Here is a 6,192-nt window from a genome sequence, read left to right as displayed (position 1 = left end):
CGAGGGTCACATCAAAGAACAAATGTTTCCTGCTGGTGATGTGAGATTGCCTTTAACTTGTGCCATGTATCAGGGCTGGAATTTGAAGTTCCCCGGCACACTTTCCATTTGTAATTGGCTGTTATCTCCAAGGGGAGCCTAACTGGCAAGTTGCAACCTGGTGACACTTCTCTACAGGGAGAAGAGGAAGGGCCAACGCATTTTCTCTTGGTGAGAGAGGTTTGGCTGTTTGGGAGATACTGTGGAACATGAGGGGGCTTCTTCAACTTTTCTCATCAGCTCATTTCAGTAATAGAGACTGGTGCTGGCTGCACGCTTAAGCGGACCATCAATCTCAGCTCTGTGTGCCACCAAATCTCTTAAAAAGAGGGATATGGGCCAGGCTGGAATGATATATGTACCTAGAAAGAAAAATGGGAGCTTCTGCTTCTTGCATATACTGAGACGTGGCTTGTGAGTGCAATGGGAAGACTTGGTGACTGGATGTGATGGTCTAGGTATGTTGGCGTGAACTCCCCAAGCCTCTCGTGAATAGCGCAGCCAGCCACAGAGTGCTTGCTTCGGGGCTCCTTTTCAGCCTTGCTCGACTAGGATTCGAGGCCGATGATGTGTCTGTTCCGCCTTACTGTCTCCAGGAGAGCAAGAGAAACCCCCTCCTGCACGATCCCGTTACCACTTGGGGTGTTATCAGGAAGCTTGACAGAGCAGTGAATCATAGAATATTAAGGTTGTACAAGATCTCTAAGATCATCAAGACCAAACGTCGACCCAAAACCACCATGTCTACTAAACCATGTCCCAAGTGCCACGTCTACAGGTTTTTTGAACACCTTCAGGGATGGTCACTCCACCACCTCTCTGGCAGCCTGTTCCAATGCCTGACCACTCTTTTGGTGAAGAAATGTTTCCTAATATCTAATCTAAATCCCCCCTTGATCCAACTTAAGACCATTTCCTCTTGTCCTTTTGCTAGTTACCTGGGAGAAGAGACCAACACCCACCCGGCTACAACCTCCTTTCAGGTAGTTGTAGAGAGCAATAAAGTCTCCACTCAGCCTCCTCTTCTCCAGGCTAAATAACCCCAGTTCCCTCAGCCGCTCCTCATAAGACTTGTGCTCCAGTCCCTTGACCAGCTTCATTGCCCTTCTCTGGACATGCTCCAGCACCTCAATGTCCTTCTTGTAGTGAGGGGCCCAAAACTGAACACAGTATTTGAGGTGCAGCCTCCCCAGAGCCGAGTACAGGGGCACAATCACTTCCCTACTCCTGCTGGCCACACTATTGCTGATACAAGCCAGGATGCTGTTGCCCTTCTTGGCCACCTGAGCACACTGCTGGCTCACGTTCAGCCAGATGTCAACCAGCACACCCAGGTCCTTTTCTGCTAGGCAGCTTTCCAGCCACTCTTCCCCAAGCCTCTAGCGTTGCATGGGGTTGTTGTGACGAAAGTCCAGGACCTGGCACTTGCCTGGTTAAACTTCATACAGTTGGCCTCGGCCCATCGATCCAGCCTGTCCAGATCCCTCTACAGAGCCTTCCTACCCTCAAGCAGATCAACACTCCCACCCAGTTTGGTGTCATCTGCAAACTTACTGAGGGTGCATTCAATCCCCTCGTCTAGATCATCGATAAAGATATTAAGTTTGGCCCCAAGACTGAGTCCTGGGGAACACCGCTTGTGAGTGGCTGCCAACTGGATTTAACTCCGCTCACCCCAACTCTCTGGGCTCGGCCTTCCAGCTATTTTTTTTTTTTTACCTAGCGAAGAGTGCACCTGTCTATGCCATGAGCTGCCAGCCTCTCTAAGAGAATGCTGTGGGAGACAGTATGGAAGGCTTTACTAAAGTCCAGGTAGATAACATCCACGGGCCTTCCTTCAGCTCTCCGTCCCTGTCTTCCAGCTCAGGGGGCTGAATGCCCTGGGGACAACTGGTCTGACTATTAAAGACTGAGGCAGAGAAGGCATTAAGTACCTCAGCCTTTTCCTCATCCTTGGTGGCTGTGTTCCCCTCTGCATCCAATAAAGGACGGAGAGTCTCCTCAGCTCTCTTTTTGTTGTTAATGTATTTGTAAAAGCATTTTTTGTTATCCCTTACAACAGTGGCCAGATTGAGTTCTAGCTGGGCTTTTGCCTTTCTAATTTTATCTCTGCATGACCTAACAAGATCCCTCTATTCTTCTTGAGTTGCCTGACCCTTCTTCAAAGAGTGGTAGACTCTCCTTTTTTTTCCCCTGAGTCTCAGCCAAAGTTCCATGTTCAGCCAGGTCGGTCATCTTCCCTGCCGGTTCTTCTTACAGCACGTGGGGACGGCTTGCTCCCGTGCGTTTAAGACTTCCTTCTTAAAGAATGCCCAGCCTTCCTGAACCCCTTTTCCCTTCAGGACTGTCTCCCAAGGGACTCTCTTAACCAGTGTCCTGAGCAGGCCAAAGTCTGCCCTCCAGAAGTCCGTGTTAGTGGTTTTGCTGATCCCCCTCCTTACTTCACCATGAATCAAAAACTCTATCACTTCATGGTCGCTAAGCCCAAGACGGCCTCCGACCACCACATCTCCCACCAGTCCTTCTCTGTTTGTGAAGAGCAGGCTGAGCGAGACATCTCCCCTGGTAGGCTCGCTTACCAGCTGTGTCAGGAAGTTATCTTCCACACACTCCAGGAACCTCCTAGACTGTTTCCCCTGCTATGTTGCATTTCCAGCAGACGTCTGGTAAGTTGAAGTCCCCCACAAGAACAAGGACTAGCGGTTGTGAGACTTCTGCCAGCTGCTTGTAGAATGCTTCATCTGCCTCTTCATCCTGGCTGGGTGGTCTGTAACAGACTCCCAGCAGGATATCTGCATTGCTGGCCTTCCCTCTCATCCTTATCCATAAGCACTCGACCTTATTATCACAATCGTCGAGCTCTATACAATCGAAACACTCCCTAACATACAGAGCCACCTCACCGCCTCTCCTTCCATGCCTATCCCTTCTGAAGAGCTTATGGCCATCCATGGCAGCACTCCAGTCATGAGACTTGTCCCACCACGTTTCTGTGATGGCAACTAAGTCACAGCTATCCTGCTGCACAATGGCTTCCAGTTCCTCCTGTTTGTTGCCCATGCTGCGTGCATTGGTGTGGATGCACTTGAGCTGGGCTTTCAATTTCACCCCCAACACTGGCATGCTACCCCTAGGCTCCTCTCTAGTGAGCCTGGTTATACTTCCTTCCCACTTCGATCCTAGTTTAAAGCCCTCTCGATGAGCCTCACCAGCTCATGAGAATCCTTTTCCTTCTTTGAGATAGCTGGACTCCATTAGTCGCCAGCAGACCCAGTGCCATGTAAACCTCCCCATAATCAAAAAACCCCAAAATCCCACCGGTGGCACCAGCCTCTGAGCCACATGTTGATCAGTTAAGTTTTCCTGTTCCTTTCAGTATTCTTCCCTGCCACTGACGGGATTGAGGAAAACACTACCTGTGCTCCTGATCCTTCAACTAATCGTCCTAGTGCCCTGAAGTCCCTTTTCATCACTTTTGGACTTCTCTCTGCAACCTCATCACTGCCAACCTGCATAACCAACAGCGGATAATAATCAGAGGGCTGTACCAGACCAGGGAGTTTCCCGGTAACGTCTCTAATCCGGCCCCAGGGGGGCAGCAGACTTCCCTGTGGGATGCGCCTAGTTGGCAGATTGGGCCCTCTGTTCCCCTCAGAAGGGACTCGCCTATGACAATTACCCTCCTTTTTTTCTTAACAGAGGCAGTCAAAAGGCAAGGGGTTGACTGACTCACCCTAGGCAACCCCCTAGATGGACCTTCACTTACATTCTCATTTACCTGGCCCTCCAGTTCCAGAGCCCCATATCTGTTGTATAAGGGAAACTGGGAGAGTGAGGGAGGCTGGGAGGGGATTCGCCTGCTACCCCAAGCAGGGACCTGTTTCCATTCCCCTTGTCTCTAAGGTCCTCTCCTTCTACTTGGTGGCAAGAGGGTAGGGGATCCTCTGCTTCTTGTGGAGCACCCATCGGCTGCCTTGGCCTCAGGGATGATAGGGTGTGGCTCCACCAATCTATCTCCCTCTCATACTCCCCGATACCCCTTAATCTTTCCACTTCCTCTTTCAGCTCTGCCACCAGGCTGAACAGATCATCCACCTGGTCACACCAAAACCGGCTGTTGTCACTGCTGCCCTCCGGTCCCAGTGACAGGCTCACGCACTCCCTGCAGCCAGAGACCTGGACAGCTGTATGTTTGCATGGGAACTCCATGTGGGTTGCCATATTCCTTCTGTCAATGGCTTTCAGGCAAGTGGAAACCATAGCCCGTCCTCTCCTGGGAGGGGGATGACCACCAGGTGAGCTGCCCTTTAGAACCAGGATGAGTACCGTGCCCTACCCACACACCCAGCCTGCGCAAACTGCCTCGCAAACTGCCGCGCCACATCCTGCCTGCCCCCATCATTCGCCATGCTCCTGGCCGCTTGCGCTCCCTGGGGACTGCTCTTGTATGCGAGCGGGTTTGGCTGCCTTCGCTTTTGTCCCCGCCGAGTCAGAGCTGCCTCTCATCAGGAGCTCCCTCTCTTCTGCTCCGGGGAACCCTCTCTCTCCCTGTGCTTTTGCCTGTGCAGTTTTGCCGCTTTAGGAAGGGGCCCTCATGGCAATCCCCCGCTCCAGAGCCCTTCGCCTCAGTGGCTTTGCTGAAAGGGCGGGTACACGGGTTTTAAACTGCCGCCTTCGCTCTCATCCCCGCCCACGCTGAGACAGAGGTGCCTCTCCTCAGCAGCTCCCTCTTTTCTGCCCCGGGGGGGGCCACAGAGGAACCTCTCTCTCCCTGTGCTTTTGCCTGTGCGGTTTTGGCCACTTTAGGAAGGGGCCCTCATGGCAATCCCCCGCTCCAGAGCCCTTCGCCTCAGTGGCTTTGCTGAAAGGGCGGGTACACGGGGTTTTAAACTGCCGCCTTCGCTCTCATCCCCGCCCACGCTGAGACAGAGGTGCCTCTCCTCAGCAGCTCCCTCTTTTCTGCCCCGGGGGCCACAGAGGAATCCTCTCTCTCCCTGTGCTTTTGCCTGTGCGGTTTTGCCACTTTAGGAAGGGGCCCCAAAGCAATCCCGCTCCAGAGCCCTTCGCCTCAGTGGCTTTGCTGAAAGGGCTGGTACACTGGGTTTTAAACAGCCGCCTTCCCTCCATCCCCGCCCACGCTGAGAAGAGCTGCACTCGGCACTAGCTCCTTTTTCGCCCTGGGGGTACTTGCTTGGGACCCTCTCTCTCTCCCTCTCTTTTGCGTTTGCGGTAGGCAGCAGTCACAAGAGCAGAAAAGACAATTGTTTAAAATCATGCCAGAATTTCAGAATAACCTCTGAGGAGGCTCAGAAAGGAGAAGGATGGCATTTCAGGTGAGAAGTCTCCAGGACAACTTTTGACATTCAGAGTCAACCACCCTGTAAAATGAAAGCCCAGCAGCTCACCCTGTACGTGAGCCAGCTGCGGGCAGAGGCAGGGCGTACTAGGATGAGTTGGGCACTGCAGGACGCTTATCCCACCACCCTAAGCCTCCTACTTTCTCCTATAGCCAATAGGGTGGGGAAGTACAGGGAAGCACATTTATCTTGTGCCAGAATGTGATGGTTTTGGTGCTGCGTGATGGCTTCTGTCATGCCTCAAACATGGTAACTAGCTTTTTCTTGCATAACCTAGAAAGTACACACGAGTCTGCACAATTTCTTCTGCACATTGGAAAGGCCTCTCTTGCCTCTGTTTCCAAGGACAAACTCCCTAAAGCGGCACCACAGAGGTATTTGCCACACCTTGCTAAGCGAGAGCTCCCGGCAGCAAATTCTGCTTACTAACACCAGGCCCACGTTGCCCTTGCCAGAAAAAAAAATGTAGATTAAGACACATGCGGGAAAATAAGAGGCGAAATAGAAATTCCAGGTGTTCAAATGTACATTCTTATTATTACGTGAGCCCAACAGTATAAGAACGTAAGGCTGCTAGATTAAACGCGTGAACGCCATCAGTTTTTCCCTCGTTGCGTGTTTCTGCCGTGCACACACGTCATGAAGGTCTGGCCCTGCAAGCTGGACTTCCCCAGCTCTCAATCAGTCCTAGGACACAAATGTCACATCTGCCACATGCCAGGACCTGTATGAGGTCACAGTGCACTTCCGTGACGAGCCAAGGCATGTCCCAAGGCCACCTGGCAGCAGGCACCAG

The 6,192-nt window shown here is 52.2% G+C and overlaps 1 pseudogene; it reads left to right on the top strand.

The window, feature by feature from the left end:
- The first annotated feature begins 2,486 nt into the window (after positions 1-2,486).
- Positions 2,487-6,192, top strand: part of LOC129204574 (outer dense fiber protein 3-like) — a 5,571-nt pseudogene continuing 1,865 nt past the window's right edge.

This window comes from Grus americana, chromosome 3 (genome assembly GCF_028858705.1).
Source record: "Grus americana isolate bGruAme1 chromosome 3, bGruAme1.mat, whole genome shotgun sequence".
In the NCBI taxonomy this organism is placed as follows: Eukaryota; Metazoa; Chordata; class Aves; order Gruiformes; family Gruidae; genus Grus; species Grus americana.
The sequence above is the reverse complement of the archived record's forward strand: the minus strand, read 5'-3'. Positions and strand labels throughout refer to the sequence as shown.